This window comes from Ictidomys tridecemlineatus, chromosome 6, assembly GCF_052094955.1.
Source record: "Ictidomys tridecemlineatus isolate mIctTri1 chromosome 6, mIctTri1.hap1, whole genome shotgun sequence".
NCBI classification, from domain to species: Eukaryota; Metazoa; Chordata; class Mammalia; order Rodentia; family Sciuridae; genus Ictidomys; species Ictidomys tridecemlineatus.
Window position 1 is genome coordinate 172,828,230 of NC_135482.1, and position 16,866 is coordinate 172,845,095.

At 40.4% G+C, this 16,866-nt stretch overlaps 1 pseudogene; it reads left to right on the forward strand.

Annotated features, from left to right (window-relative positions):
• Positions 1–8,129: 8,129 nt before the first annotated feature.
• On the forward strand, positions 8,130–9,119 carry LOC101964903 (growth arrest-specific protein 7 pseudogene; annotated as a pseudogene).
• Positions 9,120–16,866: the final 7,747 nt, after the last annotated feature.

The window sequence follows — 16,866 nt, forward strand, 5'->3', positions numbered from 1 at the left end:
CTCTCTCTCTCTCTCTCCTCTCTTTCAAAAAAAAAGAAAAAAAAGTGATAAACTCAGAATTTCTTGGCTCTGATATAGAAGTATCTTTGTTCTTTAAAAAAAAAAGAAGTAAAATGAAATTAACTTTAATTTGGATAGAGGATACTAGAGATTGAATCCTTGGATATTTTACCATTGAGCTAAATCCCCAGTCCTTTTTTTTTTTTTTAAGACAGGTTCTTGCTAAATAGCTTAGGGCCTCACTAATATGCTGAGGCTCCCTCAAATTTGTGATCCTCCTGCTTCAGCTTCCTAAATCACTGGGATTATAGGCATGTGCCACCTTGCCCAGCAATTTTAATATTTTTAGAGAACACTGTATATTCAAAATATTTTCATTTCACATGCAATCAATATAAAAATTTATTAATGAACTATTTTCTTCTTTTGTTTCTATTGTGAATTTTACACATATAACATTTCAATTTACACTAATCAATACTTCAAATTGCACAGTAAATACATGTATTTTATAATTTTCTATTGGACAACACAGTAGTAGAATCTGGAATCCCCAGTCAAAAATGCTATTTTTAACAATTTATAATAAATAACCAACTGTTTAATTGTGTATTTTTTGCAACTGTTGAAGTTTGTTAAAGATTATGCTAATACCAGTTAAAGTGCTTGCAATTAAATATATATGCATAAATGCATATTGTGTGTATAATATATGTACATATGCAGTATTTTATATAGCAGAAATATGTCTATGGATATAGTTATTTTATGTTCACATTTTTATTTTGACATATAACAAAGACTAAGTTTCATATTTATATCAAGTATGACTGGTTCATCTATGAAAGAAAACAAATGAAGGACTGGGTTGTGGTTCAGTGGAAGAGCGCTTGCCTGGCACATGTGAAGCACTGGGTTCTATTGTCAGTACAACATAAAATAGATGAATAAAATAAAGTTATTGTGTCCAACTACAACTAAAATTGTTTTAAAAAGAAAACAAATGAAAATTAATTTAAGCAATAGTATGGTTAGTCACTAGAACTAGTTCTTGACAAGCAGTTCAACTTAAAACCAGAAGCATACTTACAATGATACATGTCGGGGGTATGTGTTACTGGAGATTGAACCTGGGGTTCACATGTGCTAGGCAATGCTCTACCACTGAGCTACATCCCCAGCTCTTTTTTGTTTGTTTTTTGTTTTTTGCCAAAAGAGTTCTCTCTTGTATAAAGGCCAAAAACATCAAAAAGATTTTTCAGTTTCACACATTTGTTTTAGGCAAGCAGTCTTTTTTGGTGGCGGAGTGCAGTAAGCCACTCAATATTGAGCTAAGTTTGTATCACTTTTTATTTAAATTAATTTGACTTTTTCATAGATATTTTTTTAATTCTTTATTTTAACACAGGAATTTTATCTCTTCTAGCTATGCTATTGAGTACAAACAAAATTTTGATTCATTGTACACAATTGCAGCACAACTTTTCATTTCTTTGGTAGTACATGATGTAGCATTACACCATAAGTGTACAACCAGAGAAACTAAAAATTGTGCTGCAATTGTGTACAATGAATTAAAATGCATCCTGTTGTCATATATACCTGATTAGAATAAATAAATAAATAAATTTAATTTTTTTTAAATTAACTTTATTCAGCAACCAGCAGATGGAGCTGTTGAAAAAATGTTGACATTAAAAAAAAATTTTATCTGAAATAAAGCTAGTTTACAGGTACATTTTAGTTTTTTGCTATACAAATAATGTGCTCATTTTAGATAAATCTGGCTATTCAGTAAAGATTAGAAAGGAAAAAAATCACTCATACTTATACCACCAGAGAAAATGACTTTTAATGCCTTGATATACATCTATTCTGAATATACTCTTCATATATTTACATGTACATTTTATTTTGCTTTTTCATTCCATTCCTTAGCAGGGAAGTTGCAGTTCTTTTTTATGGCATGGGTGTATTTGCAGGGCTCTTTCATTAGTAGGTTGCTGAAGCCACTGCTAGCATTTCAAAGGCATTCCTTTTGAAAATGCAATGCTTTCAGCAAAGGGGATGCTAAGGAAGAGGAGGCAATGTTCAAATCAACCAATAGCTTAATTAGTTACTGTGGGGAAAAAAAGAGGGATGGATTGACTGCCAATAGAAGGAGACAAGCCAGAGGCTGGGCTCCTGGACAAAAGTCAAATACACAACTGACTTTGCCCAAGATCCCATTTCCATTCCTTTACCTCATACCCCTCCATATCCACACAATAGCCTTCTCTTTCCAGCCCCATCCCTTTCTAACAAAACCCCCACAAACTTCCAAAATGCCATTCTAGTCTTGCTATTTCCCTGCTTCCCTTCCCTTCAGGTCAAAGCCCAAACTCCATTATAGGTTTCACTCTGTTTGATCCTTACTGCAGTTTATTTTTCAAATATAATAGATGAACAGCCTGCTTTAGCCACATGCAAGTCTCTCTCTCTTGCGACTGTGACTTTCTCCTCTAGAAAAACTTGGAGACATTCCTCAAGACACAACTCAATTGTTTCCTTCTTTCAGAAGCCCATGAGATCACCAGCTCAAGTTAGGCAGTCCTTTGACAATCTTTGCCTACCACCTTGGTTATTCATATCTCCATCAACATTACTTTGCTAATTAATGTTAGCAGTGGCTTTTCACAATTAGTGATTTATAATTATCATAAAGAATGTTAGAAATGAGTTCTCAAAGGTGACATCAAAAGTATATAAGCAAAAATATTTTGGAGACATTCCCCACCTTTACATGAACAAGTGACAGGATAGAGAGTGAGAACTGTAGGGCTGGGGATGTGGCTCAAGCAGTAGCACACTTGCCTGGCATGCATGCGGCCCGGGTTTGATCCTCAGCACCACATACAAACAAAGATGTTGTCCACTGAAAATTTAAAAATAAATTAATTAATTAATTTTAAAAAAGAGAGTGAGAACTGTAGCCCATATCCTTCAGGATGTCACTCAGTCATGGATCAGGAGAAATTCCAGTTGTCCCATGCCAACTATGAAGATAAATAGAATTCTGCTTCTGCAAAACTATTGCATCTGTCTCAAAAGACCTTTTCATGCATGGTAGTGGTTAGAGCATTAAAAGGACAAAGAACTGGTCAACTAGCTTACTGATTAGGCTCTGTAAACTCTTCTGTGTTGCCTGCCAAACAAATAAATTTAATAAATGTCTATAATGAGACAGAAACTTGCTCTCTAGGGTACAGGGAGAAGGTAAACTTTGCGAGATTCTAACAACTGAAAACAACGTTACCTATCAAGAAAAGAATCTTTTGAGAGTTTGGTATTTCATCTTAAGAGTTTGTTTAGGTTAGTGCATAACAGAAATAGAGAAGACACATGGGGTCCTAGCAGGGGGGATCTTAGTGTTATCTCTCCATGGTATTAGCTGATTTGCCTCATCTACTGTCATGACCTTACCATGCTAAAAGGCATGAATGGTTTCACATTTGATAAACAGTTGATTTTGCCATTGCTTAGATGTCAAACAATCAAAACTGTGATTTATTCTCCCCAGGATGACATCCCAAGAATGAAAAAAAAATGATATGACTGTTGAAATGTATACTTACAAATGGTAAATAGTATGTTAAAATGATAAATAGTATGTTTGTTGTATCACAACAAAAAAAGGAGTAGATCAAAGACATGAACGTTAGATCTAAAATTACAAGATTTTTCAGAAGAAAACAAGTAAATAGGCTACATCCAAATTAAAAACTACATCAAATGAATCAACCAAGAGAATGAAAAGGCAACCACAGAATTGGGGAAAATAATTGCAAGTCACATATTTAATAAGGAGTTTATATACATACACATATATATATATATGGAGTTGTAATATTATATATATTTATTCTAGATATTATACATATACATATATATTCTAGGTATTCCTACAACTCATCAACCACAAAAAGAACAACCCAGTGAAAAATGGACAAAGACTTACTAGATTTTTCTACAAAATAAGATATATAGGCCAAAATGGACATGAAAAGATGTCCATATTAGCCCATATATTGACACATTTCTTGTGATCTGAATGTGTCTCCAGAATTCATGTGTTGGAAACGTAAACCCCAATGTAAACCCCAATGCAAAAGTGTTGGAAGATGTGGCCTTTTAGATAGTATTTAAGTCATGAGGGATCCACTCTCGTGAATGGATTAATGTTATAAATATAGCTTTCTGGAATAGGTTTGCTGACTTCTGCTCTTCTGCCATGTGAGTATGCAGCAGGAAGGCCTATACCAAAGGCCAGCACTTTAATTTTGGTCTTCCAAATATCCCAAGCTATGGGAGAATAAGTGTTCTTTATAAATTAGCCATTCTCAAGGGTTCTGCTATAGCAACACAAAACATACACCTTTAATCATTAGGGAAAAGAAGAAAATATAATGATATATCACTTTTTATCCATTAGGATGTCAAACATCAATAAACAGAAAATAAGCAAAGACAAGAATATGGAGAAATCATGACCCTATACATTGGTGGGAATACAAAATGGTGTGGTGGTTATGGAAGACTATATGACTCTTCCTCAAAAATTAAAAACTAATTTTCCATAAAACCCATTAATTCCACTTCTGGATATATACACAAAAGAATTGAAAGCAGAGTCTTGAAAAGATATTTGTATCCCTGTGTTCATAGCAGCATTATTCACAATGACCAAGAGGTGGAAGCAACCCAGATGTTCATCAGTGGATGAATGGGTAAACCAAGTATGATGTAAAAAGAAAGGACATCCTGCCACATGTTGTAACATAAATTAAACTTGAATTTGTTATGTTAAGTGAAATAAGCCAGTCACAGAATATAAATGTATAATTCCACTTACATGAAGTACCTAGAATAATCCTATTCCAGGTAGAATCAGACAAAGACTGAAAGTAGAATCCTCCTGGCTAAGGGCAAGAGAAGGGGGAAATTGAAGTTGTTATCTTGTGGGTGCAAAATCTCAGTTGTGCAAGATGAGCATTTGTAAAGATGGTGCTGGTGGCAGCTGTACAGCAATATAATAGCACTTAATACTACTTTTAAAAAAAAAGTCAAGATGTATCCAGTATGGTGGTGCACATCTGTAATCCCAGCAACTCTGGAGACTGAGGCAGGAAGATCACAAGTTCAAAGCCAGCCTCTGCAACTCAGTGAGACCCTATCTCAAAATAAAAAACAAAATGATTGAGTATATAGGTCAGTGATAAAGGGCCCCTGCATTCAACTCCTCGTTCCAAAAACAAACAAACAAACCAAAAATGTTAGGATGGTAAATTTTATGTTAGATGTATTTATCACACTTTTTCAAGTCCTAGTGACAAGAAAAGCTGGTTAGGAAAACAGAAATTTTCAAGTACTTGGATAGAAAAAAAATGCTTTGAAAGAAATTAAATGGAAAAAGGGGATTAAACTTTAAAATATTTTCATCTGAAAGCATCAGAAAAAAATGCTGCAGAAATGATAGAGAAAAGTTTCTGCTACTGATTTGTATCTTCCATTAACTTTCTTGGGGAAAGGAAGAAGGAGGCTGCTCTGCCCTGGAAATCTTGGGGATCTCATTGTGCATGGTATCTACCCTGATATTTTACTGTGAGTGATGGTTCATAGCTCTCCAACCTCTGGCAGTGATGACAATGAATGCTTTAAAGGAGGCTTGTCTTGTCACATGAGCTGTAAATTATTCTTTTTCCCTTATATTTATTTATTTTTATATGTGGTGCTGAGATTCAAACCCAGTGCTTCACACATGCTAGGCAAGCGCTCTACCACTGAGCCACAACCCCAGTCCCAAGCTATATATTATTCTTAAAAATCAAATCTCACAGCTAGGCTCGTGGCACACGCTTGCAATCCCAGTGGCTCAGGAGGCTGAAGCAGGAGAATGGCAAGTTCAAAGCCAGCCTCAGCAAAAGCGAGGCACTAAGCAACTCAGTGAGACACTGTCTCTAAATAAAATACAGAATAGACCTGGGGATGTGGCTCAGTGGTCAAGTGCCCCTAAATTCAATCCCTGTTACTCTTCCCCAGAAATGAATCAAATCTCATACTGTTTTTTGTATGTCAATAGAAAGAGAGTGCTTGCCTAGCATGTGTGAAGCACTGAGTTCAATTCTCAGCACCGCATATAAATAAACAAAATAAAGTCCACTGACAACTAAAACAGTATTTTAAAAAATTTTTTAAAAAGAAAAAGCATTTTAAAAGCACTGAAGGGCTGGGGATGTGGCTCAAGCGGTAGCGCGCTCACCTGGCATACGTGCGGCCCGGGTTCAATCCTCAGCACCACATACCAACAAAGCACCACATACAAACAAAGCACCACATACAAACAAAGATAAATATTAAAAATATTAAATATTAAAAATATTAAATATTAAAATTCTCTCTTAAAATAAATAAATAAATAAAAGAAAGCACTGAAAAATGATCAGTCATCAGGAGTTCATCCACTGTCCTGGGCCGGTGAGCCTTCTGGGTCCTGCAGTGTGGCAGAGCCTGTAGAAACTGGAGCCTGGATCTGCGAGTTTCTGGAAACCTTCAGGGACACTTTAAATCTACAGAGTAGAAACTATCCTGCCTCAGATCCACACGGCTAGATGGGAAGACACACAAACAAAATGAAAAAACAAGGGAATAAAGTACTCCAAACAAACCAAGCTGCTCCCATCAAAGAAAGGTCAGAGAAGGAGTTCAGGATGGCAAGTTCAAAAAGTAAAACTGTTCTACGGCTTAAAGAATTACATAAGAGACCAGCTACAGGAGTTAAGCAGTAAAATAACAGATTCGCTTCAGGAGATGAAAGATCACTTCTGTAAAGATATATTAGAGGTCCTGAAAAGAAATAAAGAAGAAATCCTTGAAGTGACGGAATCACTAAACCAACTTAAAAGTTCAATGGAAAGTTGGGGCAGGGGATGTGGCTCAAGCGGTAGCGCGCTGGCCTGGCATGCGTACCGCCCGGGTTCCATCCTCAGCACCACATACAAACAAAGATGTTGTGTCCGCCGAAAACTAAAAAATAAATGTTAAAAAATTCTCTCTCGAACTCTGTCTAATAAGCCCAACAAATAATTAAAAATTGCACTCCAGTCCTCTACAATTTAAGGGAGGAAGACAGGGGACAAGAAGACAAAGAGAGGAGACTAAGGAAGAGGTGGCCAGGGAAGGAGAGCCGAAGGAACTGGAAGAGGATGCATGATCTCAGAGAATTATAGTTGTGAATCTGAACACTTTTTTCTTTTCTTGTGACTATATCCCTTCTTTGCGGACATCAACTTAAGAGCTGCAGTTTTGTTTTTTTTTTCTTGGAGCCATGCCTGACTTCTGTCAACATGACGATTTTGGATGGAGTGGGACCACTGTAAGTTTTGCAGGAAACTGATGTGCTCTCCAGTTTGGACAGGTAGCCACGGCCCAGAGAGCTGGATGAACATAGAAGCTGCTGTTGGCATTTCCCTCCAAAAGGTTTGGAAAGGGAGACAATAAGAAAGTCCAGCTCTACTTTACAGCGGAGAAACTAGCAAATGCTACCTTGGCCAGGTGTCCAAGTTCACATGCCTGGGATAAGTCATGTTGATGGCATGGGGCCAGATATGATATGAGGAGGAGGACCCTTCGCTTCTGTGGTGTTTGTTTCCCCCAAATTTATAACCCCAGCCTCCTCATGAGAAAAACACCAGACAAGTCCAAGTCGAGGCTTGCCCTACTAAATACCTGATAAGGATTTCTTCAAATTGTCAAAGTCATGAACAACAAGGAAAATCTGAGAAACTCTTCACAGAGCCAAGGAGCCTAAGGAGACATGTGGTAACCTCGGGTGAATCCTGGGACTAGGATTCAAACCCAAAGAAACTCTGGAGTTTAGCTAATAGAAACCAACCAATATTGGAGGCTTGGTTTTGTCAAATACACTGGGAAAAGCAAGATGTTCACAACAGGGGATGCTGGGTGAACTCTGTACTACCTGTGCACCCTTTTGTCAATTTAAAATTATTGCAGAAATAGAAAGTTTATTAAAAAATTACAAAAAAAATTCTCTCACACACTCTCTCACTCTTTTTTTAAAAAAAAAAAGTTCAATGGAAAGTATCACCAACAGACAAGACCATTTGGAAGATAGAACCTCAGGCAATGAAGACAAAATATATAATCTTGAAAATAAAGTTGACCCTACAGAGAAGATGATAAATTGCTTGACGTTCCCTCACCCAGACACCATGCCTGTACAGCAACTGCTAGAGCCAACCGAGTGGAGCTACTGTGACTACTTCAGGGCTGATAAGAAGGATCCCCAAGGCAATGGCACGGTGGCTGGGTTCAAACTGCTGCTCCAAAAGCAACTAAAGGGCAAACAAATGCAGAAAGAAATGTCTGAAGATTGAAGAGGAATATGCAAAGAACTTGGCTAAGCTCTCTCAGAACTCCTTGGCTGCACAGGAGGAAGGCTCCTTGGGAGAAGCCTGGGCCCAGGTGAAGAAGAGTCTGGAAGATGAAGCAGAGGTTCATCTCAAGTTCTCCGCCAAGCTTCACAGCGAGGTCGAGAAGCCCCTAATGAACTTTCATGAGAACTTCAAGAAAGACATAAAAAAGTGTGACCACCATATCGCTGACCTCCGCAAGCAGCTCACCAGCCGCTAAGCATGGTGGAGAAGGCCCGCAAAGCCCTCACAGAGCGGCAGAGAGACCTGGAGGTGAAGACCCAGCAGCTGGAGATCAAGCTGAGCAACAAGACAGAGGAGGACATCAAGAAGGCACGGAGAAAGTCCACACAGGCTGGTGATGACCTCATGCGTTGTGTGGACCTCTACAACCAGGCACAGTCCAAGTGGTTTGAAGAGATGGTGACCACCACTTTGGAGCTAGAGCGGCTGGAGGTGGAGAGGGTAGAGATGATCCAGCAACATCTGTGTCAGTACACTCAGCTGCGGCATGAGACAGACACGTTCTACCAAAGCACAGTCAAGCCTGTGATCCAACTGCTTTGAAAAGTGGACCCGGCCAAAGACAGAGAGCTGTGGGTCAGAGAGCACAAAACGGGCAACATTCGCCCCGTGTACATGGAGATCTAGACACGCCTGTGTGGCCCCGGGAGGTCCTGCCCAGGAGAGGGGCTGGGGGTCCCGTGGGGAGGGGGTGGTGGCTCACGCTGGGTGAAGCTACCCTCCTACCACTCTCCTGTCCACTGAGGAGAGAAGAGAGAGCTGGCAATTCCAGAAGGGTGATCTGGATGACTCAGCTGGTGAATCCCAAATATTCCCAGGCCAAGAAGACAGACCTGCAACCCTGCCCTTGTCTCCAAGACTGAAGCCCCCCCAAACCCCGGGCCGTGCTCGTTGCTCTGAGAACAAACTGAGGCTGGAACTTTGTGGTCCCTGCTGAGTTCCATAGGGGTGGCCATCACACACTTGTGCCCTTGGATGCCCCAAAGCCCATCCTCCACCTGGTCCCTTTATCTACGGGGTTTTGGAAGATCAGAGAAGGGCTGTCTCTACCTCCAAGCCAATGTCAGGGTCAGAATCATGGATAGAAGGCGCCGTCAGCTCAGCCTGCACCTAGAATCCTTTACCGCCCTCTCTGTTTTTCTCATTGCATTCTGGGAGCCCAAATCTGGCTTTTCTTGGCCACTTTTCATCCCCATGGGTCTTGGGAAGGCCTGTTTTCTGTCTTCCCTGACCAACCCTGCCCAGAGAGGTCAGGATAGAACTACCTCATTCGGCAAATCAGCCCCAAGTCGGAGCATTGAATCATGTTCCTATAGGACCATGCATCATCTCTGAAGTCTCTGGAAAATCCCAATCCCTCCATTCCTCAGCTGCTTTCTCAAGGCCGTCCCCACCCCCACCCTGCCACCCCTGCCCAGTCTCACTCGAAGGAGCTTTCCAAAGTTCTCCACCAGTGAGACCTCCTTCAGCTATGTGCATGTCTAAAAGCTTTGAGAGATGGAGATGAGCCAGAAACCACATGGGGTCTGTCTCCCATGATGTCCTGTCCAACACTGGGCTACCCTGACCCCTGCTCTCCCAGGCTGCCCACCAAGGGCTTAATAGGGCTAGGTCAGTCCCACATGGGAGACAGGTTAGGGCAAGTCTTTGTCAACTCCATCTGCTTATGCATGATAGGGTTTGGACTGCTGTCCCTTGTATGAATGAGCATTGCAGACTCTCTCATTACTATCCAGTTGTGTCCTGCCACCTGGGCCTCCAGCTCCTCTGAACTTTCCAGAGCCCTGCACGGAGCCTAGCTTAGTACCAGCACCTCTCTTCCTTCTGTCCATCTTCCCTGGAGAAGCCTGAGGCAAGCTTTTCAGCATTACCCCTGGGTTCAGCTCTACACTTTTCTTTCTCAACTACAGCAAACACCATCTTAGCCTAGAGAATCAGCCTGAGGGGGCTGGGAGAAAAAAATTGACACAGTGAGCAAGGAACAGCTTCTAGCCAGAAACCCCTGCTCTGAGAGCCCATCTTTCTTCATCTTTCCCATTGATGGCTTTCGGCTTGACCCTTCCATCTCCCATGGGGGCAGAATTCTACGAGCACAATTCATGGATCTTTCCCTCCGTTTTACATTGCTAATAATGGATGTTAATCTTGAATCCTGCTCTCTCCCCCTCTCCCCCTCTCCCTCTCTCTCCCTCCCTCCCTCCCTCTCCCTCCCTCTCCCTCCCTCTCCCTCTCCCTCTCCCTCCCCATCCCCATCTCTTCTGCGACTGGCCTCTACGTCCTGCTAATAAAATCTCGGACAGGTAAACGATTGTTTCGGCAGAGCTTTTCTGTTGTTCCTACAGATATGGGCTGGAGAAGCCATAGAATGTTGTGAGCAGGCTTAATGGGCAATTCTGGTGGGAGCTCAGAAGACCAGAATGCTGTTAGAAATGTGGCCAGTAAAGACTGTACTCATGAGTTTTCAGAGGGGAATGGGGGCTCTATTGGGAATCAGACTAGAGAATATTCATGTTACCTTCCAGCAAAGTTAAGTACTTCGCTAAGACAAAGGGAAAATATCCTGAGGGCATCTCAGGAGTCAGCAAAACCACACCCATTGCAGGCTCAAGGGTGCAGAAGTGAAAACTTGTTTGAGAGACCTTGGACCTAGGTTGCCTAGAAAGAAGTTTCCCCAGGATTCATTTCACTGTGTTTGACTGTCCAGGCATTCAGAGGTCACTGCAGTAATGGTCTAAGGGGGCCAGGCTACAGCTTGAGCTTCATTCAGACCTCAGCATCATTCACATGGTGCTAGTTCTGCATGGATGCAGGACGCTGGAATTAAGGGGTACCCGAAGTTTACCCTGAAATTTCAGAGAAAGGCCTGGGAGGCCAGGGAAAGTGCAGCAGGTCAGAATCCCTGCAGGCAGCCCCTGAAAGATCAATGCAGGAAGCTCTGAGAAGGAAGCCAAATATGCACTGCAGACATTCTGGACTAAGAAATGCCAACAACATGGAACATCTGCTAGGGAAAGAGGCTGGCTGTGGACAGAGCCAGCTTAAGAGAAAGGCCATTTGGACTGCAACTGGCAAGGCCATAGGGGTGGAGCTGCACAAGCTCTTTCAAGATCATATTTTGCCCTTATGCGCACTGAATACAGAACTTGGAGCTACAGGACTTGTTTTCCTAGCTGGATTTTGGTCTTGTGTTAGGCCCATTACTTTTTTTTTTATGCCCCCATTTCTTCCTTTTGGAATGGGAATGCTTACTGTGTGCCAATATATATTAGATATATGCAACTTGCCTTTGATCTTTACAGGGGCTCATAATCAAAAGTTTGCCTTGAGCCTCAGTTGAGACTTTGGACTTGGACTTTTGGGCAAAACTGGAGCTGTTAAGACTATGGGGACTCTTGAAAATGGACAACATGCATTTTGCTTTATGAAATGGACATGAGTTTTAGGAACCCAGAGGTGGAATGCTGTGGTTTGGATGAGCTATCCCCCAACTCATATGTTAATACAGGAGTTGAAATGATTAGATCATAAGAATGTAACATAATCCGTGGGTTAATTCATTTGATGGATTACTAATTTGAAAGTACTTCTTTACTGGGTAATTTCAGTTACTGGTTAGCAGGTGTGGTGTGGCTAGAGGAGGTAGGTTACTAGGGATGTGGTTTGAGGATTGTACATTTTTGTCCCTGGCTCCTCCCTCTCTCTCTGTTTCCTGGTCACCCTGGGCCTTGAGCTCAGGAATTTTCCTCCACCTTGCCCTTCTGCTGTGATGTTCTACCTTACCTTAAACCCAGAGCAATGGAGCCCGCTGACCATGGTCTGAACCTCTTAAATCATAAGCCAAAATAAACTTTTCCTCCTCTAAAAAAAAAAAAAAAAAAAAAAAATCTTGAATCCTTTAGCATCTCTTCCATTGAATTAGAATGGCTTTCTCATAGTTTATTTTAGAAAGATGTTCAATATACTAAAGCAAACCAGAAAAAAAAAAAGATCAGTCATTAGTCAAAATGATGAGTATCATCATTTGGCAAAATGGCAAGCCAACGAATGTTTCTTTTCTACCGCACTACTGGACACCACCAACAGGGCTGGCTTCATGAATGTGTGACCCACACTGCAGCACAGGGACCCGTGCCTCAAAGGGCAAATACACAAGTGCCTTTGCTTTGTGGGATTTCCTATTAACAATTATAGGGGAAACAATGTATCAAAGGCACAATTCCAGTAGGTTTCATAGAATCAGAATGATGTCCCTTGCTCTGTGCAGTACAGTGTCCCCACAATGGCCAAATGGTCATCTCAGCCCTCACTCAGTCAGGCCATGTGGTGGGCAGGGTTCATTTTTTCCTAAAGGTCTTTCCCTGATACCAGAAGAGGAAATCTCCACTTCCCAGAAAGAAATTGGTTACAGTATCTAGATGAAGTGTGCTTCCCTGTTTCAAAGGAGTAGAAAAAAGCAAGGATATGTGTATTGCACAATCTCATTTTATGAAAAGAAGGAGGAGAAGCAAGAAGGAAAAGGGGTATACATGCATATATATTTGTATACACAAAGAATGTTGCAAAAGGAAACATTCCAGGGGTTAGAGTTGTGGCTCAGTGGTAGAGCATTTGCCTGGCACAGACAAGGCCCTGGGTTTGATCCTCAGCACCACATAAAAATAAATAAAATAAAGGTATTGTGTTTAACTACAACTAGAAAATAAATATTTTTCTTAAAAAAGGGAGAAGGAAACATTTCATGGTGTCAACATGGGTTACCTCAGAGGAGTTGGGTAGAATGAGATCTGATGGGAAGGTCACTGGCCTTTCCTTTATACACCTCTGTATCTTTTACTTGCACTAATATATATTACACACATGTTTGCAAGTCCTATTACATTTTATGTCCTTGTTTTATACTGATGAAACAAAGCCATTATAATGTTAACATTCAAGTCCTCCTAAAGTTACCTGTATTCATGCATCGTCTGCAAGACATACAGCCCTTTAAGTTCAAAGTCAGCATCATTATGGTTCAGAGAGTAGACTCTGGAGGCACATTACCTGGATTCAAATTCCAGCTCTCTCTCTTTTACCTGGTATAGGATTTTGAGCAAGACACAAAGCCCTTCTGAGCCTCAGTTGCTCAGTTTATAAAATATGGATAGTATCATTTGAAGACAGCTTCAGAGATATGAGTCAAAGATGTATGCATTTAGAATAGTGTATGACACACTATATTTCAGTTATTTTTAAGCTTTCTAAGTTGACAATTCATTATTTATGAATACAGATTATAGAAACTGAAACTTTAGAAATATTTTTTATTGCCACAGTACTAAAAATCTCCATAGTAATTTATTTGTGGAAAATGCACATAAAAATGCTATGTGATATGAATTTTAAGTAACATGCAAACTCTAACAATTGTACTAAGAGCTTGGATGTTTACTAGAATGTTTAAATTATAATAAAAGGATGTTCTCAGGTTATAGTACATACATAACAAAACTAATGTGAAGGAGGTAGCAATACGCTTTTACATAAAAATCGTAACTGTCACGAGAAAACACCAATAGGTGTTTCAGGGTTGTAAAATGGTCCAGCACTTTTCTGGCTACTGTGGGAAGGGCAGTAGGAGAATGCTGGTGAGTGCCAGAAATGGGATTATGCTGAGGAGACAATTGTGGGTAGGCATGATCTGCCTTTTAGAAACTCCACTGGAAGGGTGGAAACAAGCATTGAACACAACCAGGCAAAAGTCTTTGCTTGCAGACTTTTCTCTCCTCTGTGAAAAAAACAAAAACAAAAACAAAATAGGTCTTCTTCCTTTTAGGTAAGTTTTTTTAGGAGCATGGCTTCTCTCTTCTGCACCTCCATGTCTTCACCATGACCTTTCCCTCTGACTTCCCCATGCTTGACCTTTCTACAGCAGTCATAGCTCAACAAAAGAACCCCTGTCCCCTCTCCCTGATACTTTCTTCTGGGGAGCTTCATTACACATGTCTCCCTATTCCTTACTCAGTGCTTGCTGGTGGATCTTGGGATCCCCTCATTTCTGAGCAGAAGTGCTATGGTCTAAATGTGTCTCTCCCAAATCCATATGCTGAAACTTAATCACCATTGTGACAGTATTGAAGGTGGAGGCTTTAGGAGGTGATTAAGTTATGGTGGCAGAGACTTCATGAATGGAATTGGCAACATTAAAAAAAATTAGAGAGCTGTTTGCTATTCCCACCATCTGAGGACACAGCTAGAAGGTGCCATTTGTGAATCAGAAAAGAGGCCCTCACTAGACACTGAATCTGTTGGTGCTTTGATCTTAGGCTTTTCAGTCTTTAAAACTCTGGGAAATATATACCTATTATTTATAAATAAATTACTAATGTAAGGTATTTTTGTAGCAGTCCAGACTAAGAGAGAAGTCACTCACAAGCTTAATCTTTTTAAATTTATTTGTTTATTACATACACATATATACATACTGACACACTCATGTCATTTAAAACTTAAAAGTATAAACCATGAGCAGTACCACATGCCTGAAACCCCAGATACTCAGGAGGCTGAGATAGGAGGATCACAAGTTCAAAGCCAGCCTGGGAAACTTAGTGAGACCCGTCTCAAAATTGAAAATTAAAATAAAAAGGACTTGGGATGTAGCTCAGAGGTAGAGCACCTATGAATTCAATCTCCAGTACTTAAAAAAAATCCTCAAAAGTTCAAAAAAATTCTATGAAAAATCTTCTTCATCCATGTAATTCCATGTGATCCTTACAGAAACATCTTATACATATGCATGTGTATGCCAACATATTTAATACACGCATGTGCCTGTATATTGTGTGTGTGTGTGTGTGTGTAACAGAAATACCTGTTAATAGAGAGTAGGAACACCTCAACACTCACATACAGTCATATGTCACTGACAGAATAAATTCTGAGAAATGCACAATTAGGCGATTTCATCTTTGTGCAAACATTATAGGGTATACTTGCACAAATCTAGGTGGTGTAGCCTACAACATAACTAGGCTATATAGTGTAGTCTAAAAATTTATATTGCATGTCACTGTTCTGAGTACTGCATGCAATTGTAACATAATGGTTACAATTTACATTTTCAAGCTTACATAAACATAGAAAGGGTAATAAAAACTCATTAATAGGAAATTTTTAACCATTATAATCTTTGGGATCAATGTTGTGCATGTGATGTATTGTTGACCAAAAACATCATTATGTGGCACATAACTATAGATAATACCCATAACCTTTTCTTCCATTTTTTTTTACATAGTGCTATGCAGTACATCTTTCCAGCATTCTGCTTTTCTCAAATAACAGTGTAACTAAAAAATCTGGATAAGTACAGAAATAATCTCTTTATTCTTTCTGCTACATTGTAATCTGTGAAGAATAGTTGTTGTTTTGTTTTTAGTTTTTATTTTATTTTGGTGCCAGGAATTGAACTTGGGCACTCTATCACTGAACCACATCCCCAGCCCTATTTTGTATTTTATTTAAATACAATTTTGTATTTTATTGAAATCTCACTGAGTTACTCAGTAACTTGCTTTTTGCTGAGGCTGGCTTTGAACTCTCGACCCTCCTGCCTCAGCCTCCGGAGCTGCTGGAATTACAGGCATGCACCACTGAATCAAATCATGGCCTCTGACTCTCTTGTGGCTGCATTTGTGCTGGCAGTTTCCTGGGCAAAGACATAGATTGAGATGCCCCAGTTGCTATGGTAACGCTGGCCAGGGGTGGCTACACGCAAAGGCACAGGCTTTTATCAGTCAGGACCTTGAGTTCAGCACCTTTTCCCAGAGATAGTGAATTCTGAGCAAGACAGGATCACCCTAATATTTCGCCAGTGGTCCTTCAGATTGCCTGCTTTGCTGAAACTTTCCCACAAATAACCTTTTGATGAAACATATGTAATAAACTTACTGTGCCAGGCTGCATGGGGCATGCCTGTAATCCCAGTTATTCAGGAGGCTGAGGCAGGAGGATCACAAGTTCAAAGCCAGCTTCAGCAAAAACCAAGGTACTACACCACTCAGTGAGACCCTGTCTCTAAATAAAATACAAAATTGGGCTGAGATGTGGCTCAGTGGTTGAGTGCCCCTGAATTCAATCCCTGGTACCTCCACCCCCACCCCCCAAAATAGATAAATAAATAAAAAATAAATAAACTTGCTGAGCTTACTCAGAGTCAGTCAAGCTTCACCAGGGCTTGGTTCTCCCACTCCGCCCCAGCTCCTCCTCAATGCGTGTCGGTTTGTCTTTTCTTTATCCCTCATGGCTCCTGTGTTTCCAGTATTCCCTTAATTAACAGCCTGGCCCAGAGCAGAGATGGGGCCTTGACAGTAATCCAGGCAAATGTACCATA